Here is a 22044-nt window from a genome sequence, read left to right on the forward strand (position 1 = left end):
TAGTACTTCTGAGCATACACGGTTTCGATAAGGGGGGCTAAATTGTACCCCCTGTTTACCTGGCAGACCTGAAACTGGCCATCGGGAAACGTTGTGTAGCCCCACACTGTAATTCAAACTTCCCGCCACGCCCGTATCACCCTTCGTGGAAATCCACTGGGTGGGGGGCGGGGGGAGGCGAAGTTTGAGGTTAACTTGACCCTAAAACGCCGTAAATATACGTAAAATAACCCGGAAAAAGGAACGGGAATTGCGACAACTTAACTTGACAAATCCCCCCGCGTTGCAAAGAAAGACTAGAAGTTCCGAGTAAAATTTGTACAGAGCGTCCTGGCTTGGTTGGTAAATTCGTCGGTATAAGAGATTACGCGGCTTGCGGCTATCTGGGTTCGAGTCCCAGCGCAGCCAACAAAATAATTTACAAAATTTATTTTTCGCAGCTCCATCTACCGTGTCGTTGCTTTTCCACGAAAAACACTTAACGACAATAAATCCATAGCAATAGTCCCACTTCGATATATATATATATTTATATAAATATATATATATATATTTATATAAATATATATATATATATTTATATAAATATATATATATATATTTATATAAATATATATATATATATTTATATAAATATATATATATATATATTTATATAAATATATATATATATATATATATATATTTATATAAATATATATATATATATAAATATATATATATATATAAATATATATATATATATATAAATATATATATATATATAAATATATATATATATATATAAATATATATATATATATATAAATATATATAAATATATATATATATAAATATATATATATTTATATATATTTATATATATTTATATATATATATATATTTATATATATATATATATTTATATAAATATATATATATATTTATATAAATATATAAATATATATATATATTTATATAAATATATATATATATTTATATAAATATATATATATATTTATATAAATATATATATATATTTATATAAATATATATATATATTTATATAAATATATATATATATATATATATAAATATATATATATATATATATATAAATATATATATATATATATATATATATATATATATATATATATATATATATATATATATATATATATATATATATATATCGATGTGGAACTATAAATGGCACACAAAGATTAGAAACAATGAGTTAAAAATGATCTAGAAGTCCTTTAAATAGAAAGACGAATGAAAAACAAGGAATCCGAAATAGTTTGACAAGCTGCGCATATGACACTGATGAAAGTAGTTGGTCAGATAACTCTACCTAAAATGTTTGAAATGAAGAATGTCTAACTGAGTTTCCAAACAGTTTGAATCCTTGTTCCAGTGAGCAAATCCATGTTTCTCCGAACCTCTTAAATATCCAACAAATAGATGTAAGTCCATATATTGAAAAAATGTTTACGAACCACCTTCGACTGATCCCGCTAGAGGGCCTAGCTCTTTCAACCGATGGCAAAGCGGGAAAAGGTAATATTTTATTTTTAACTCCCGTTTTATTAGAACTGTTCCTCCTTCTTCAGGGATTTTTACAAGTCTGACAGTAAAAATCGCCGAAGAAGGAGGAACAGTTCCTCCGAAACGTTGGATTTTTTAAATTAATAAATTGTGAATTTTAAAACCGTTTTAAGTCTTAGAATCGTATATTAATAATCAGCTAGGCTAATACCCAAGGCCTAAGTCATCAAGCGACCTTTGAAGGCATTAATTCAGGTGGCCGGGTTACAATGCGTAGTTTCATTCATTTAGTTTTTCACAATGTGCTTCTCTTCACTTCTACTTTTTTATAATTAACGTTTATACTAAAAAAGAATGTATAATTTAAAAAAACATCAACCGTTAAATTATACTGCTTTTTCAAAGACTAATATTATTAAAGTAATTTAGTCATATCCCCACCACGCACAAGTTTCTTCTTAACTTAAGTGGATTGGGGAGGTGTAGTATACCTTTTGCAATGTTTGTAAAACCTCTTAAATGCACCAATAAATTAAATTAATAATAATAATAATAATAATAAGTGGGTAAGTTAGTTCTTCGTATTACTCTTTCGATTATAAAATTAAATACTATCGAAGCTTTATCGCAGTTGAAGCGCTGGTCACCAGATAATTATCGTACACGTCGATAATTTCAACATCATTTTTGGGACGTACGATATTTTGAATGATGAACTATATAGAACGCATTTTTCGATAATTCTACTCACCCGTACGATAATTTTTATAATTGGCAGAAAACCAGTTGAAACTTTAATTTTTAAACATACGTTTTCAATCGGTCGAACTTTAAGTGTTATTAAAATTTTGGATTTCACAAGTTTAACGTCACTTTTTCACACACAATTTAAATCTACCGCCAGTTTTCAGGCATACGATAATAGTTTTTGAGATCGAGACTTTTTTGCCTGTGGTACTATAATTTGCGTTTTAGGAACTGACAACGCTGCTGGTCACTACGAGGTAATTTCATCTATGTTTTCACTGCTTTCGTATAAGGCTAAGGTTACATGATTAATAATATTTATTACAGCTTGGACTACGCTATCTTGCAATAACAATTTTGCTAGAGTGAACGGTGAGAGATGCGAAGCGAGAATCGCGTATTTGGAGGCATGTAAAGCGAAAGTCGTCGCCTTGAAACGAAAAATCGACGCGAACGAAAAGCCGAAAAACAAGAAAAGCCTATCGCCAGCATGCTGATCGCACGAGACGAGAAATGTTGGGATCTCGCTAAGGGATAAATTTGGAGCGTGCGATTAAAAACACTGATCGAGATCTATTATAAAAAGAAAAGTTAGATTCGGTGTATTGTATATTGGATGCGTCCGTCGAATTTATCTCGTTGGAAATATTTTCTTCAATTCCAGAGTAGCCCTGTTTGTTAAAGGAACTGGTCGCGGCTAAAGACGGTAAAAATATATCCATTTTTAAACTATAATATTTGACAATTTCGCGTATATTTGTTATTTAAGTTTTTTTTATTTTGAAACGGGTTTTTTAGCTAGTAGTTACGGAGTGGTTAGCACTTTTGCCTCGCAGTAATAGGAGCCGGGTTCGGTCCCAGCTTGTGGCACTGGGTGAAAACTCGGAACAACTCCTTCTGCGATGAGTTTGCAAGTTCTCTCCTCCACTGGTTTAAGCGGTTTTCCCCCGAGTTCTTCGGTTTCCCCTCCATAAAAAACTTGTCGAGGTTAACGGTAATAGTTAGTGTAGGGAGCTGTTGGCTCGATCTCGTGGCATGCAGGGCTTGCCACGACCCTCCTACGCATTGTAACCCAGCCGCCTGAATTAATGGCTTCAAAAGTCGCTTGATGACTTAGGCCTTAGGTGGTGCCTTGGGTATTAGCCTAGCTGATTATAATTATTATTATTCTAAACGGTGGAAACAAGTAACGTTGATTCGGCTGGCTGAGAGGATACTTTGGCAAATATTAAAGATGATGATGCTTTGGATCTTACCTTATCAGATATCGATGATGATTTACCTTAAGTTATTCTTCTCACTAGTCCAACGAAGCCAAACATAAAATTTAAAACTAAAGAAAGTGGACCTGAAAATAGAGTTACGACCGATTACTCATTGAGACTTTTTTGCAACACAGTTTCGTCAACTATTAACGAAGAAAGTACGGCAGAGAAAATAATCGGATTTGATTGATGGTAAGACCAGATCTTGGACTTCGTATACGACGACCATATGCCTCCTAAATTTGAAGTTTGACTGTTACAAGTCGCTTCAAGCGGATGATTTTTAACCACCATTTAAAAAAAACATTACATTATTTAGTATCTGAAGCAGATAATCGATCGAACTCGAGTAACGCATTTAATTTAAGTAGAGTATGTTTATTGTAAAGCTTTTTTTGGCCTTCAAAAGAAAAAGTTTTAACCCAGCCCACAAATTGGACTTTTGTATGACACTGCGGAAGGCTCAATTGGCGAAAGAGGGCCGACGCGGGAATTTTTGAGGTTGTTAGTTAAAGGGTGCATCCGAAGTTTAATTTCTTCTAGGCCAGAGAATTCAAGATCTTAAGTGACCAGCCCAGCAGCGTTTGAGAGAAACACTTATAATTTTGTTGGCCCCGCTTTATCATTGTTCCTTGTACACGATGGCCCATGTTCTTCGTGTATGTCAAAGATCACGTTTGAATATATTATTAAAATTTATTCTTGGGAAATTAAGTTGTTAATTAACGACACGGAAAAGGATGATTACAGGAGTCAAATTTGGTGAAATGTTTTAAGCTCTCGATGGTTTGGTCAATCTGCTGTCATTTCCTGGAGCTAATCTACAGGTTTAAGAAATGATTGTATAAGATTTGCTTCCTTTCAGTCATTTATCGTAATTAATAAGCATGTATACATTTCTAAGATTATTTGGAAACCCTTGACAATTTATGAAAAGACGCCTTGCGGGCATAATTTTATTTCGAAGAAAAAAACACTACCAGCGATAAAATTCTTAGATCATTTTTGCGTTAGCGATTTTTCGAAGAGGGTAGTGACAACTATGCAAAAGAATGTACATCTTACGAATGTTTCAGATAATATTTAATAAGATACGATTTTAATTGTTTATCTTTATCTGAATTCATGTCGGAAGAAGCCAACAAATTCGTCACCATATCCGAAGTACTAGTGTTTTCAATGTGTTGCGACTATACCAGCTATGGGATTCGAAGCGAATGCCGGAGTTGTTAATCAATACTTGCGCTCCGAAGATATTTTGCCGTAACAATACGACTCTTTCGTCTATAATATAATAAACCTTGAATTTGCATAAAACTTCAAAATGACATTTGTTCTAAGATTTTGTCCTGATATCCTCCCAATATCTTAATACAAAATGTTTATAAATGTTTTAACATTAAAATTTTTTCTTTTGATTTCATTTGAATACTTTTTATTCAAAAGTAATTTGGAAAGGTTCTTTGACTTCATTTAGTTTTAAGAAGAATTTCTCAGTTGAAACTTTTTATTTCCACAGAAAAAAAACATTAAAGCAGAGTTATCCTCTAAGAACATCGTATTTAACCTTTTATATGATGGGTATCGGCCTTCGGTTGGGTTCCCGCATCTGTAACCCATATACCTGTGTCTGTGGTGGTCATAATTATTAACATGGTACGCCCGGCTTAAGCTGCAAAAAGAGCTCAGGAAGATTTTCGGGCCACGCCGCAGTGAACGATCTCTTACGTCGTGCGCTCGCATCTACCGAAGTACCTTCAGTCCTGGAGCCCCCGGGTTTTTCAAGAGATGACGGAAAACGTGCTGACGACATTGGGCTGTTTCCGTGCTCCGGTGGCAAATCCCTCGTATCGAATTTCACGTGTACTGACTCGCTGGCACCCTCTTACTTGGCTCCCACTTCCTCAGCCCCTCTCTTGCCCGCTACCAAGGCTGAGGTTCGGAAGTTTTTTGTTTATGTGGACAGACACACCATTTAGTTTCCTCCCATTAAACAAAATAAGTACGTCACGAATGGATACATGTAAAACTAATTCTTCGAGAAAGTACAAGGAGTTGTGGTTTAAGTTAAAACTCTACTACGATTATTTATACACTTAAAAAATTTTAACGAAAGATTAAAAACGCGTTACAACATGTTTCGGCATAATTGGCGTATCCGCCGCCGTTCTCAGTCTTTAAATAGCGTTTGAGAACGGTGTTATACACGCCAATTATACCGAAACATGTAACGCGTTTCTAATATTTCATTAACATTTTTATAGTGTACAAATAGTGTCTTATGAATAATTTACAAGTGGTGTAGGTCTGGTTGCGAAACCCTTTAATCATTTTTATTCAATCGCTTTGGAATTTAAATTCACGAACTATAAAGTTAATGTTGTTGTGTTTGAAATCGGGGATAATGAAATCGTTAATTTTGTAAATGACCTACACCCTATCGATTTTTAGATATATTGTTCACATTTTGTTTTCTAAGTGGTGGACCGTACATTAACTGGCTCGTAATTTCATCCTCCTTGTTTAAATCGCGGCGATTATTAAAAGAAAGAGTCTATAAAATCTCCAAGGCTAAACATAACTTAAGTTCTATAGAAAGGACGTTTAAATAGCAATCGACTTATGCTATGCTTTTTTTGAATAGGAGTTACTAAAAAGTAATTTATTTTCTAATTGGAATAGACCCCTTTCATCTTTACGGAATTAACTACATGATATTCAAGGGCGCTGCCATCGAAATAAGTTACGCCTTTGCTAATGGCTGACATTACGATACGCTTAAGTCACCGCTTAATATTACTAATATCGTTGCAAGTCCCGTGGTAGTTCTTCTAAGCTTGACCACTATTGTTCTGTACATCGATTATAAAATCAGTTATGAATACGATAACTGAGTTCAATGTATAAAAATTTTCGTCAGGTGCAATCTTGAAAGAGTAGCATTTCAAGTGCGAGGAGCAGAAGAGTCTTAGTTCTTTCGCTGAGGCCAAATTTAAATCTGATCACTTTACGGTCGAATTTCAAAATAATGTAGTTCATCCTTGATTAACGCCCTCTATTTTAAATCAATCGAAAATCCTCAGTGAATAAATTTGATTTATTTAGTAAGTAATATAGTCGCTTTGGGTTAAAACTAAAACACTTCAAACATACAAACTACTAAAATTTTAAAAATTATCTTACGTTCGACTCTAGTCACCACGGCTTTCTTCAAATTGGCATTCTTAAACTACGATGTTGTTATTTGTTTCTATGGCAATTTCCGGGCACAAAGCATCTTCCAGAATCATAATTTTCCTCACATTTATTTTTTGATTTGTACTTCGTTATTGCTAAGAGAATAGTAGCCTTTGGTTTTCGTAACTAAGCCTTTCGTGCCTCATTGATCAGTCAACTTTGGATGAATCATAGTACAAGCTTCAAAGTAAAAAGTACAGATGACCAAGTGCCAAAATTTGTCTTAGTAAAGTTACTGAGTAATGAGGAAAGACAAGTTGTTTCATTGACTAAATTAAAGACTTCGGCCCAGAACATTTGAAAGACTTCCGACAGAGAAATAAATATAGTCTACTAACTGAAGGATGTGATGAATAAGTATCAATTTTAATGTTGGGCAGTAAGTAGATATTATTTTCTAGTGTAATTTCATAAAGTACGGATTTCATGCCTATACTATACTTGGTATAAATCTAACATATTGGTTTGTTAATATTTTGTTTCTTATCTTATAGTAACTGAAAAGGATTTAAGTGATTGTACTAAAATAATTACAGTTCCAAATTTGAAGTATTTAAGGACACCAGAGGTGAAAAAAGCAGTTAGACGTACAACTAAAAGAATCTTAAAAATAAATGGAACCCAAAAAACATTGAGAATACTCGAAAATAAAGCAATTAAGAAGCAAAATCCATATACTTCCGTGTGTATAATTAATTTCATTTATAAAACCAATAATTTAATTCACTTAAATAAAATATAAATAAAAATTTGCTATTTTCAAGGATACTTCCTCTGTCAGTGATAAGGAAAAGTCAATATTAATTAGCGAAGAGGATGAACAGAACAACTCAAAATCTGTCGTTGCTAAAAAGGATCCAGTATGTGGAATTTTGTTTAATACACTTTTGAAGTTATGTAATTTATCTTAAATTGAAAAAATGACGAGGTAAAAAAGAGAACGTTAGATTTGGATTACCAGAAAAGCAAAATTTATGGAGGTGACATGAAAATAAATTTTAATTTTCGATTGTCCTCTAATTTTTTATAGAGCCCTTGAAAATAGGAAAATTGAGTTATAGTTTCGAAGATTACCATGATGATCGCCATCTTCCATGTATTCCACCTCAATCGCCTCCCAAAAGTAATATTTCAGCCTTTAGATCTCCTACCGGGTCCACATTGCCTCGCCCAGAGATTTCATTAAATATAAGATTAATATAATTTATAAATATTTCATTAAATATAAGATTAATATAGTTATTAGTAAGTTTTTTAATTTCTTCAAATTTGTTTAGGATTTAGATATATTATCCCTTTTATTTACGACCCTAGCTTAGGCAAGCTACACTAATGAAATGAATACATTTATATTAGTGCTCCAGGAAACCACATTTGTTTAAATGGTTTATTGTCTGAGTTTAAAATAAAGGCCAGCTATAATGTACAAAAAGTTTTATATATTCATCACCATCCATGATTATCGCTGAGCAACTACCTGGTTGCTCCCACCCCCAAAGAACGTCCTTGAATGCCTCAAATATTATGAACCCAATATCCATTATTAGAAAGGGGTTACGATATGCGTTCCTTTAACCTTAGAAAGTAAGCTTTCGAGCTATTAAATAGCGAGCCAATGGTTTTTTCAAGCGAGGGCACTTGATTCGTTTCAGGGCTCAACTTTTTAGCTCGTAGTTCGATGCGTTCGCCAAGAAACTAGCTCGACTCGTTGCTCGTTCGCCACGAAACTAGCTCGACTCGGTGCTCACTCGCCAAGAAACACGCTCGACTCTTTGTTCGCTCGATATGACATAGGCTCGGTTCGTTTTCTGCTGATTAACGAGCGAGCTCTAGAACTCGGCTCGATACGTTTTTGTTCGCTTCGACACTCGACTCATTTATTCTTAGCTCGACTCGGTTCGATACACTTTGAGCGTGTCGAGTTGCGAGCCCTCGCGAGTTTGCTCGGCTCGTTGACACCTCTAATATATAGGCAATCCTCTGGGGAAAGTGTTTAAAATGGACGCCACGTTGCCCCGCTGAATGGCGATCGCGATTCTTTGGATAAGGAACTGCACAGAACGCGACTATCCGGTGATAACCCTTATACGGCGGCCTATAGCGTGGATTAGTTCCAGGCATTCCTTACCAAATGAACCTCGAGTTTCGACTGCCACAGCCTTAAACAAATACCGGTGTTCGAGCCCAGTGAACTCGGATCTTTTCTTTATTTCAGCCTGTTAGATTAAAGATGGATGCGGACGTTGCGGCCTATAGCTGCAAAGGCTTAAATGTTTTAAATAGAATAGTAGGTTCCAATATTATAGATAATAGGTTAATTTTCCCAATTGTTGGATACAGTAGTTCCGTAGACAAAGTACCCAAAATAAGTCTACACCATATTTTAGATTACTAAAGCAAAACATTGAGAGCCAAAATTCCGTTTGAGAGGAGCTACAAGTTTGCCACTGAGAACTATATAACCAGTGGATCTGTGCGATTAGAACATGAAACTCAATTCAAATAACCGATGGTTATTATGAGTGTAAAGCGAGCACAAAAGGAACCTGTGGTTGATTTATTAAGGCTTGTATCTCATTTAAAAGAAAACCATTATAACAATGCACCGCCGTCTCTCGCATGCTCCAAGTTACCCAGCAATGGAACTGCCCCAGAGAAAAGAGCGTACAACCACTTAAGCTACATTATATAAACTGGAGAGCTCTAAAATTAAATGGGTTTACTCCTGATATAACGAGTAGACTGTACGAAGCTCGCAAGGTTCGGCGAGAGAAATGAATCGTAGTTAAACGACGCTGTAAAAAAGCTACAAGATGATCTTGCAGATAGTTCTTTCGCTGAAAGCTTGGCACCCAATTTTATTTAATAAGAATTTGAAAAAACTCAATTTGGTAGAGCTCCTAGTGCATCTTCACTGGGTTTTAAAATCCCGCTTATAGCAGATGGGCTTTCATGCAAATTTTCCATAGATATTAAACCCAAGAATTTTTATGACAGAAAAGTTCACTTTACTATTCCTAGTCAGATAAACGATGCGGATTGGGGGCTCAAACTCATTATCTACCATTATCAGAAGGGGAGAGCAAATGTTAATGGTAAATTTAAAATTTACTAAAAATAACTTCCTTTTAATCAAAAACGTTGGGTTGTATATAGGCAAATCAGGTCAGTTATTTGGAGGCTACTTCCATTGAGAGAAACACAATGAGCCAAAGTGTTTATAATTTGTGAAAGGAACATAGCATCGCGATTTGGAACGGCAGTCAAGCGCTTTAAAGCCTGGTCAGACAAAAGCATAGCGGATATTGTTTTCAGTAAAGACCTGAATAAAATACCAAGCGTAAAATACGGAATAACAAATGAGGCAATAGCCATCGATAAATATTTGAATTGTTTCAAAAATATTGGGCATGATGTAGGAGTTATCTTTTGCGGTTTTATTATAAATAAAAAAAATCCTTATTTTGGAGCCTCGCCAGAAGGAATTGTTTATGATCCTGCAGAAACACCAAGTGTCGGTCTAATCGAAATGAAATGCACATTCTCTTATAGAGGTAGCACGGTGGAGCAAGCTTTAGCCGACAAAGACTTATTAATGGAGCTATCCCATAATATTATTATAATTATATGAAAAAATTTGGTAAATTTTCCTACTCTTTGCCGTCTGATGTTCAAATAGTTATGCATGAGTCGGACTCTCCGACAGTCAGTTTCAGATAAGTCGCATTTGCCGACTTTTTTTCCACCGCTAAATTTAAAGTCGGTAATACCGACCAATATTTTTATTACAGATAATATTGGTCCAATTTTTCGACTCGTTGCCGACTGTAGAAATTAGAATTTAAATAACGTCTTGGCAATACTCTGGTCAAAATATTGTAGGTTTTACCGACTGAAGACTTCACACACGACGTTTCGCCTTAAAGCCCGACCTTACACCAACACTTCTTTCAGTGGTTAAAATTGGGTTGGTTTTTGCTATTCCAGTGGCCAAGAGAGGAGTTCATGTATGTAAATATTAAGAGGGGGGTTGAGAAGGGAGTGGAAATTTAGTAGAATCAAAGGTAGGCCCAAGGGAGTTGTTTTGACCCGGAAACCCCCTTGTCTACGCCAATGAGTGCTATTTCGTTGAATTACGACTGCCTCATATTACAATTTATTTAATTTATTATTTAGGAGACATGTTATTACAATATTAGAGCTGCAACGACGGCTTTCGCATTCACTTTTAAAATTCAAAAGTCTCCCATAGAAAGTCCCGATCGGAATTGGCCCATACACTATTTCCACGGTTCCACCTACGCTTCTAAACAGCTAGAAGGGCAAGGTCATACATATACCACGTGATACACTTTTGAGGGAAACCGTTACTTTCGGAAGAATCGGAACGTGCAACAGGAGTCTAAACGCAGTCTTTGTTTCGGGAATCTGGCGGATTATCGCGGATAGTCGAACTATTTTCTTCTCAAAAAAGTTTAATTTAAAATTAAATTTTTGGTTTCAATAGAAGACTTAAGGCAAGACGTTTTTATAATTTAAAGTAAAATAGATGTGGAAGATTATAATATTTTACTTTAGTCCGTGAGCCGGACAAAATTCGAATATCGTTTTGTACACCAAGAAATTTTATAATTCCTCGTTAGGGGGTCACGTGGGAATGCCAAAACCGCTTGATAGATATCAGTAGGGTTTTCGAGCCGGTTCTGAAACGTGCAGTGAAAGGCCTCCTCTCGCGAGTATAAGTAGAGGATAACTAAATATGAACATGTAAATTCAAGATGGCCGCCAAGATGGCCGCCAAAACAACCCCAAATTTATTTCCAAAAACCAATTTTTGACCTTGGAAAAATTAAAAAACATATTTTAATTTCAATCTCAAATTTTACCTTGAAGATGACCTTTGGCCTCGATGCTCGAGCACTGTCCACCACCCCTAAGCCTCGGTCTATCACCCCAACAAGTTTGAACACGATCGGACAAGCTCGGACCGAGATATCGGCGGTAATATTTGACCCCACCAAATACTTCGACTTATTTACTTTTGATATCGTTTTTTTATTTTTTCGTTTTTTAGCCATTTAAAATGCTAATTAGTTAATTACGAGATGGGGAAACCTTCGCTTTATAGCCTTGACAAGTTTCAACCACACCCAATCACGTGATATCCAACTTACCCCTGTTGAAATAAAACTTTATTTACTTTTTGAATAATTGCGTAATAAACAATCAATACAGATTTTAAAACAAATTACAATGGGGCTGGTCAATATCCGCCAGAGATATAGCCACTTATGTTTTACCCCGGTCGAAATAAAATAAAATTTATTTACTTTTGGAGATACAATGTTTTTACATTTGCATTACAAAGGTATAATTTTCCCCAAACAGGAAATTGGTTTTCAATAGTACTCCAATACATTCTAAAGTAACGTAATTAATAAAAATTCCCAAAAAACAATGATTTTAAAATAATAAATTAATCACATAAACTATCAACAAACATTTCAAAACATTACAATGTGCTTGATTGGACGATATCCGCCAGAGATTTAGTCACTATTGTATTATAAAAAATTCAATATATTTACTTTTAAAGATACAATGTTTTAGCGATTCAAATGTGTAATTTTATCCACCTACAATAAAAACGTACTACTTTGTCAATGTAAAATAACTCTTTCATTTATTTATTTTTGAAGATACAATGTTGTTTTTATTGTTACTTTCACTAGTGTTCGGAATTGTTTATTAATTATCCACAAAATGGCGATTTATTTTAAAAACGTTGGGAAAAAGAATATAATTTTAACTTATTTAATTATGTTTTTTTACGCAACCAAGCATTTATTTGAATAAAAATTGTATTTATTTTAAAAAAAGTGGTATTTATTTAAATAATTGTTTGTTTTATTTAAATAATAGGCTTATTCACTTTCGATTATTTAAGCATTTAACAATTTGTATTCAACTATTGGTTATTAATTAACTTTTAAATTAAAAATAGCAATATTGTGAATACACGTAGATATAATTTTCTCTGACTATACACAGTGAACGAACGGCCGTTTATTGGTGGCTAAATTAAAACAAAATTAAGTTTAATAATTTTAATTATTTTTAAATTAAATATGACTTACTTTATTTGATTTATAATTTTAACTTTCTGTTGAACAGCGTTACCAGAAGCACACTCTATGAAATTCTGCCGGATTGTGAGCTATATCTTTAAATTCATAAATTATAATTACCTCTAGGATAGAACATTGTAACCTTGTAAAACTGAATTGATAACCACCCCTTAATTATTGTCACGTGTAGAGTTTATCCACTCATTACAACCTTGTAAAACTAGTTTGGATTTTTCAACAATTTCCTAACGATATCACACTTTCAAACGCAAAAATGTTTATAAAAATCAATTTTACCCTTATCTTGTTACCTACATTGTAACACATCTCCGCGGTAAAACGATAAAATTATAAACGCAGATCACGTTTCGCCAGGAGACATTCAACAGAGCCAGTGAGAAGAAAAAACTGGTTTTTACAAACAAACGCTAGATATTAATAAAATATCAATTAATAAATCCTCTAATTTGAAAAAATTGTAAATAAAAATGAATTGTTTTAAAAACAAAGCTTATTAACAATTTACTTTTTGAAGATACAATCGTGAATAATACTTAACAACCATTAATAATAATAGTAATAACAATAATAGTATTGGCTACCAGGAAAGTGCAATAAATAAATAAGATAAAAAATTTACACCAATAAAATTATTTTTTAAACAATTGCAAATTAAATAATACAATTAATAAGCATTTTAAAAATAAGACAATCTTAAAATATGTACAAAATAGCCTATTTAATTAAGAGATAATTAGTAATCTGAAAAAAATTAAAGGTTGTAAAAATAGAACATTAAAAAAATATTAATATTATAAGGATACAATTAAATATAGTTATATTTACCTTAATTCGTAGAAGATATTTCTTTACTACCAAATTAGGTATCAGGTTTGAAATTCGGGCTAAAACTTGTAATTGTTAATTAGTATAATTTAATGAATATGATGATAAATATTAACTAAGAAATTATTGGATTTTATGCTGTTGTAATGTGTTTACGTAGTTAAAAGAGCGGTTTTTATGCTGAATTCCCCCTACACATTACATTTGAACAACAGCATCATTGCTAATAATGGAATGGCTTTGGTTTTTGAATATAAACATCATGTTTTTAAATTTAATTATTAAAAACGCAAAAATAAATAAAAACAGTATCATTTTTGTATTTTATATTGTAAGCGTAGTTTCTATAAATCAATTATCTGTAAAAGCCTTTATTATAATTTAAGATAAAATATATAAGAATCATTATTAAAAAAAGCCAGATTTGGAATGTCTCACTAGAATAAAGTGAATTTTCTCAGGCAACGTCACTTGTTGAACTTGTGTGCTTTTTCGAACGTACGGGCGCAACGGTCTTAGATTTTGTTATTCTAATAAAAAGATAAAAACTAAACATTAATTAACACAAATTATATTCTGTTTTCAATCCAAGGTATCAGATTTCGAACAATTTAGCTTAAATTATTATTTACTAATTAGACGACATGTTCTACAACCTGTATCATAAAACCGTTTGATTTATGGATTTCAGTTTTAAAAGCAGATCAGTTATCGTATTCCCAATCACAAATACATTTCAACTGTTAAGTACTCGTTTTTAATTTTACATTAACTGTGGAATTCAAAATAGAAATATTAATTGCAGAAACATGTTCCTTAAAAAGAGGATATTTAAATCGATTATTTTATAATTTTAAACCTTAATTAACGTGTCATTATTAATTCTCTTTAATTCACAATGCGCTTCTGATTTAATCTGTTTGTTTTTAAAATTTAAATATTCAGTTTTTATGTTTGCAGAGCGAATTTCACCAAATAAAATTAAAAAAATACTGATAGAGTTAAAATATTAATTTAAAATTTATAAAAAATAAATGAAACCTTGTAAAGAATCTAGAGACTTTAGTTGATTAATAAGTAGGTTGGTTTCTTCGTAATACACATCTGACAGGTGGTTCGAAAATTTCTACAGACGGTGGTAGGATAATAATAGAGCTAATACGAGATTAATAAAAGATCAGTTTGAATTTTCTGAAATTACATGTAAAACCTGCAAATAAATTGACAAAAAAGAAATATAAGGGTAAATTAAACTTAAAATCAGATAAATGAATATTGTAAGGTACCAGACTTTACGTACGCCTTATTATCTGGAATTTTTAGGTATCTTAAGTACTATAAGCGTATTAAAACTTAATTTCATGTATTTGCCCGCATGAAAAATTTGCATTTGTGAACTTTTACTCTTCGTGTATTGAATAAACGTAACAAATTAAGAATAAAAGTTATTATCTTATCTTAGTCTGTTTATTGTATTTGTACATTTTCTGGTTCAATAGGCTACAACAAGTTTTGAAGATGACATATTGGGGTTTAAGATATTCGAACCGTATTGTATTTAATAACATTTTTACATAACTTTACCACTAGAATTAATTATGGATTCATCTTTTACCCGATTCATGTTTTATTGCATTTATCAGAATTACATTAACATAACATGAAATATTTGACTTGATTTCATATTGTCTCGGATATATTTTAGAATAAAATGTTTTAATTTGTATTAATTTTGTGTAAAACATTTGCAGTTACACTTTCTGTTAAAAATAGAGTGAATATATATCTCAAATCATAGTATAATGTAAAACAGCGTATATAAATATAATTAATCTTAATTGTTTTTAAATTTATTTAATAAAAGGTTAAAAAATGTCAATAAAAACAGTTTATAATTTTGTATTTTTTATATTGTTTCGCGGAGTTTCTATACATCCTTAATTTTAATACAATATTCTCGTAAATACCTATTCCTCTTTGAATACAAAAAAGTTGTTTTCAAAATAATTTTGCTCAGTTTTTAAAAAATATATAAAATTATAACTATATACTTGTATCTAAAATACCGAGCGTTAATTATAGTAGAAATTTTTATATTCCAATATTTATAATACGTATACACGCTTTAACAATCCAATTAAAAATCTAAGAATTTTCTGATTTAAAATTTATTCAGAACTTAAAAAATAGAATGTAAATCATTCGGGGAAAAACGGATATTAAACCTAACCACGTTTAAATTTTTAACTATACATACAATTTCCGTGAAGATATTTTTTCCAAAAATCTCTAGTCGCTTATCACTTAATAAATCAGAACCCAAATGACAACCAAATTATTGTTAATTGAATATTATTTTTACGAGCTATTTGTAAGTTTTTAAATGTTTTTTAAATTTGTTTAGGGTTTAGCTTTTATCCCTGTTCATAATGTAGCAATCTAATTATTCGCTAATTATATTGTTCTTCGTTGTACCGACCACACAAATATGATTTTCCTTAAAACGTGAAGGAATGTTTGACAGGAGATTAATAGAGCAGAGTCTGTAACGTATTTTACTTTCACAATATGCATCCCTTTTTATAATGAATAGATATCCCGAGGGGTTCTGGATTTAACAAGTGGGTTCTATAATACTATGTAAATAACGGGAAAAACTCCGTCTGTATTGATAGAGTTTAAAGTGCAGGTTAGTTATATGTAATTTTTTTAATTATGTTTACTATTAAATCTAGAAGTGACATACAACAAGGTATCATTTTGATCAGTGTTTACCTTATGGTTAATAAAAATTATTTGAGTAAACTCAATTCAAAACTTTATTTTTTAGCTTTATTTTTTACCAAACTTTATTTTAAACATAATACGCATCAAATAATAAAAAAAGCAATTATCTAATTTAAAAAAAATATAATATAAGAAAAGAGAAACATGAGAGTTTGGTTTTATATTTTATATTTTTGGGAGGTTGAACGTGTAAATTATGTAGGTAAAGTAACATCTTCCAAGTACGACGGAAAATTTCAAGGTGATTGCCCTTAAATGCAGCAACTTGTTTCGATTGTCATAATAACAAATGTTTATTCTAATTAACAGATTCGCTAAATGATATTCAAAAATAGTACGAATGAAATATGTCAACCAACCTCCTTTACATTGTATTAACCCGTTTTTTTCCTTTGTATAACTACTTAAGATTCCCTATGATAAAAAACAACATAAAAATTAATTATTTACAGAGTAAAAACCAACCAGCAGCGTATTTAAATAAACCGTCAAATCGCGGAAATTGTTTATAAATTGAAATTTGCAAATAACAAAAAAATTAAGAAGCGTTGGAAGAATGATGAGCCACTGATGCACAATTATTAAAACACATTTTGTAGTTTGGCATCTGTTATTGATTAGATTATAATTATTTTTTGGCGATAGTTATAGATGTACAAACCTTAGAATTGGCGACACAGATAATGGAGTTCAATATATTCAGAACTTAATTTGAAGAAACCGTAGCAGTGGTTGTTGATTTTAAGTGTTTCTCAAAAATAGCAAAAGTAATTAAAATGTTACATAAAAATATTGCTTTTAGTTTTTAGTGATTAATATATACACACATAATAAAAACAAATTTATTTAGTTATTAATATATACACACATAATGAAACATATTTATTTAGTGATTAATTTTTTGCATTGTATTTCAGTTTCCTACACAGTACCTGTTTATTTATTAGTTCGGCTTTAAAATACAAATTGTCTGATTATTATAGGACAAGAAGATTTACACTTATACGAAAATATTAGTATATTTTCTAGAAAATCATGTGTTGATGTATTATGTAGTAACCGTATGATTAAATCTTATAAGAATTAATCTCGTTATCGTGATGTTTAGGGTTATTTAAAACTTTAAATACTTGAATTCGTAAAATATTTCAAATATAACAACAAAAATAAGTACCAGTTACCGGGGAGAAGTGTATATGAATCGCATAAGCGCATTCTAGCCTTGGGCGGTACTATTAAAGGATAGGTAATAGACTTCTAGTTGTTTTACCTTTGAGTAAAAGTGATGAAAATGGAGCCAATCAAGCCTATGGTAATATTGTGAGGTTAGTGGGTTGCCGATTCTGTCAACCTTGGTATTAGGCGATTATTAATGTATTTGCCATATACACTTTATAGCGTTAAGGTTTTAAAATTTATTTAAAAATGGTGTTCTGTGTAATATATTGCTAGGTCAAAAAAGCTTTATTAGATAAATGGCCAAAAGTTTAAAGATAACATTTTTTTAAATTTTAAAAATATAAAATTTATCATAACATATTTGACATACTATATTTAACATTGTGGCGCGTAGTAAGCTTTAAAAGATGTAATAATTATTTGTCGTGTTATTTTATGAAAATTATAGTAAAATATCGCATTAAGAAACATTTTCATAGAAGACGTTTTTAATGGAATATGCAATTGTCATTATAAAAGTAGTAATCCATCAACTTGATATTAGAGATGTAAGAACTAGATGTAACATAAATCAAACCAAAGGGAAAAGCAAATTAATATCATTTTGTTTACAGTCTATTAATTTTGACTAAGTTCAATTTACAAGGTGTAAATTCATTTACTACTGGGTACATAGGAATAAGGTGGGAAAAATTACATATTATCTGGTTAAAATAAATATTGGATAAATTTGTGTTTTATTTTTGTAAATAAATAAGTACTTGCAACGAACAAAATGACAGAATTGTTGTAGAATAATTACGGATTTTATCGGAGCATGATATATTTTGCAAATTTTTGTGCCAAGTGTTTTTAAAACAGTTGGTCTAATTTACCACTAGGTCGAAAATAGGTAGTTGTTTTAAATTGCCCTATAATATTACACATCTCTGTAAAACTTTGGCTTTTCCGGTAACATTATTATAATTATTAAATAATCCAGTTTTTTTACAAACTTTGTGGAATATTTTATTAATACCTGCTCCACATTTTTAATGATTTAAAATAATTTTGTGTGGAAATATAAATTTAGATTGAGGTCGATGTGATCAATTGTTAATAAAAACTTATGCGTTAGTGACTTGTTATCACTAAATGATTGATTAAAACAATACCAACTGTGCTTCCCTGTATGGTGTTTTTAGCATTTCGATAAAAGATCTGAATTCCACGACGAGTATGTTTGATATATAGGCCATTATTCAACTCTGTGATAATTCGTTATTAACGAACGGCATTATTTTTCATATAGAACTTTAACAAAAAAAAATTAGTATTAACCGGCTGCTTTTTTAAACGAAATACAAATAAATACCTAACTAGCGTTATATTTTGAAAACGTTTGAACAACCCTAAAACCCAAAATGGGCGTAAGACAAATCCTTTGCAACCCGGTTTTATACAGTAAATTATCAAATTGTGTTCAGGAACTGCACCGAGTGTCTATTTTTACTTAAAGGAATACGACTTATAATGGTACGTCGTTCAAACCTTTATGTTATTTTGTAGTTTAAAGGGTTTTCTCTATCAAGCGAGGATAATTTCAGAAACAAAAGGGCATTAGAAATCTCATGAATCGAGCCGATTTGTTACGTTTAAGGAGAAAATTAGTTCACATTGGTCGTGAGGCGGTAATTATGTCCGTTTAATTGCTTTTTTTATGGATGACTCTTCGTTCATATCAGATCAGTTAAAGGGGAATATGCCAATGCAACTTACGGATGATGAAGAAAGATCATACCAGACCGCCACCCGTTGTTACGTTTGCGAGGAATCGTTTACGAAAACTTCCGTCAAGACCCGCGACCACGATCACTACAAGGGAACGTATAGAGGGTGTGCGTGTCAAGGTGGCAATTTGAAGTTAAAGGCACTCAAATTAATACCAGTTTTCCTTCACAACTTAAGCAGGTAATATAAATGTGTATCAATTATAATTAAAGATAACTTTATTTACTACTTGAAAATCCTTCAGATACGACTCTCATCTTATCATGCAACAAATTGCTAAAATTAAAAATTAAAATATTGATTGCATCGCAACCAATAGTGAAACCTACATTTCCTTTGCGCTTAGGATGTTGCGTTTTGTTGACAGAATCCGATTCTTGCCTGCTTCACTTGAAACGCTCGTTGGAAATTTAGCAAAAGGTGGACCTGGGAAGTTTCCCTTATTGAACTCGGTTTTCCAACCGGAAAGGGGTCTATCCGTATTCGTACATGGATAAAGAAGATCGATTCAAAGAGACTTGTCTCCCACCCATCGATTGCTTTTACAACGATCTAACTGATGAGTCATTAAGTGAAGCCGATTAGCAACACGCGCTAAACGTTTGGAGAACATTCAAAGTTGGGGATATATCTATGTGTTTTGGTTTTAAAGGAGGGTATCACGACCTATATGTTTTGTCTGACGTCTTACAAAATTTCCGTCAGATGTGCGTGAATTCGTATAGTCTAGACCCCGCACATTCGTACACAGGCCCGCGTTTTGTGTGGCAAGCGGCCCTTTTTATGACGAAAGTGCGCTTGGACCTATTTCTAGATGAGGACATGGAAAAGGGTATTCGAGGTGGCGAACAACAAGTATCTGGATACATATGATCCGTCCAAGCTTGAGAGTTATATTTGCTATCTCGGTAAAAATAATCAAAATTTTAATAATAAATTTAATTATACAAAAAATTAATAAATTTAAAAAATATTTAAAAAAATTAATTTTATTAATAATTTTAATCAACAGATGCAAATAACTTATATGGAACAGTCATGTGCGACGCCGTACCCAGAAATTTCAAATGGATTGATCCGTCTTCAGACAGTGAACGGGAAATAGTAATTTCCGGAAGGTTTTATTGTCGAAGTAGACCTAGAAAATCCCAGCGCATTACACGATGTCCATAATTGCTACCCACTGGCACCAGAATCGATGACAATTTAACCAGAAAATTGGTCCACGTATTCTAAGGAACAAATGACATCGCTACAAATTCCAATCGAAAAAAAACCTACCGAAACTGGTTCCTAATGTTTCAATAAACCTTAAATACTACGTGGAAAAGGGGCTCAAAATATTAAAATATCACAGAGTTTTGAAATTTGAGCAAGGAGCCTGGTTGAAGACTTATATCGACTTCAACACAGAGAAAAGAAAGATGGCATCCAATGACTTTGAAAAGGACCTATTGAAATTAATGAACAACGCTGTTTTCGGTAAGAAATTAAATTAAATTAAATTAACATTAAGTCGGCAAGACGCGCATAATCCGACTTGGACTCTTACCCGACCGAAAATCGGATTGCTACTGGGGAAGTTGAGTGCTTTTAAAGAAGATTAGGAAGCGCAAAGCTTCTTCATAATATTTTGTAGGAATGCCGAGATGCGTTTTAGAAATGTTAACGGAAAATATATAAAAAATTTATAAAACTACTTTAAACAAGTTGATAGCGACCTTAAATAATAATCAGCTAGGCTAATACCTGTAAGGCACCACCTGCAAGTCATAAAGCATAGTTAAAATGCGTAGGAAGGTTTGGTGTCAATCCATTCATACCACGCGAGCCAACAACTCGATACAACTCTTATAGAGCTATTAAGGTACATACACAGAAATAAAGATAACGCAGACAGGTCACAATAGCTCACTAACAAAACTCGAAAAGAGAACCTTTTGCGCTTGGAATGTGTGCGATAGTGATCTACTGGTGAACTCTTTATTTGCAGTGTAGGAGAGTGGTGTATAGCCCTTCATGCCACGCGAGCCAACAGCTCTCTACACTTACTATAACCGCTAACCTCTACAAGTTTTTATGGAAAAGGAAACCGAAGAACTCGGGGGGAAACCCTTATACACGCTAAAAGTGGTTGGGTCAAATTCTACCCAAATTTTGGGTCAGTATTACACCTACCAATAAATTTGGGATAAATGAAAACAACCCAAATTCGGTAAATTAACAACTGCCCAAATGGTTGGGTAAAAATAAATAACCCAAAATTATGGGCTTTGGTAAAAAAATAGCGCAAAATAAAGGGTTGTGCTATTAATTTGACCCAATTAATTAGTTTATCGTATTTGCTAAATTAATTGGGTCAATAGCCTAGTGCTGTTGTTAACCATCAAAGGCTTAGTTTCAAATTTTCTATTCTTCATTTTAAACATTTGTTACAAAGAACAAAAGCTATAGCTTATTAATTTAATCCAATGAAGTTCAACTATACTCCTATTAGATAAAAATAAAATTAACATTACATGAACTTTCCTCCTTTTATTGTATTAGCTTGTAAG

The sequence above is a fragment of the Leiobunum rupestre genome, chromosome 10 (genome assembly GCF_980474605.1).
Source record: "Leiobunum rupestre chromosome 10, qqLeiRupe1.1.hap1, whole genome shotgun sequence".
Taxonomy (NCBI): Eukaryota; Metazoa; Arthropoda; class Arachnida; order Opiliones; family Sclerosomatidae; genus Leiobunum; species Leiobunum rupestre.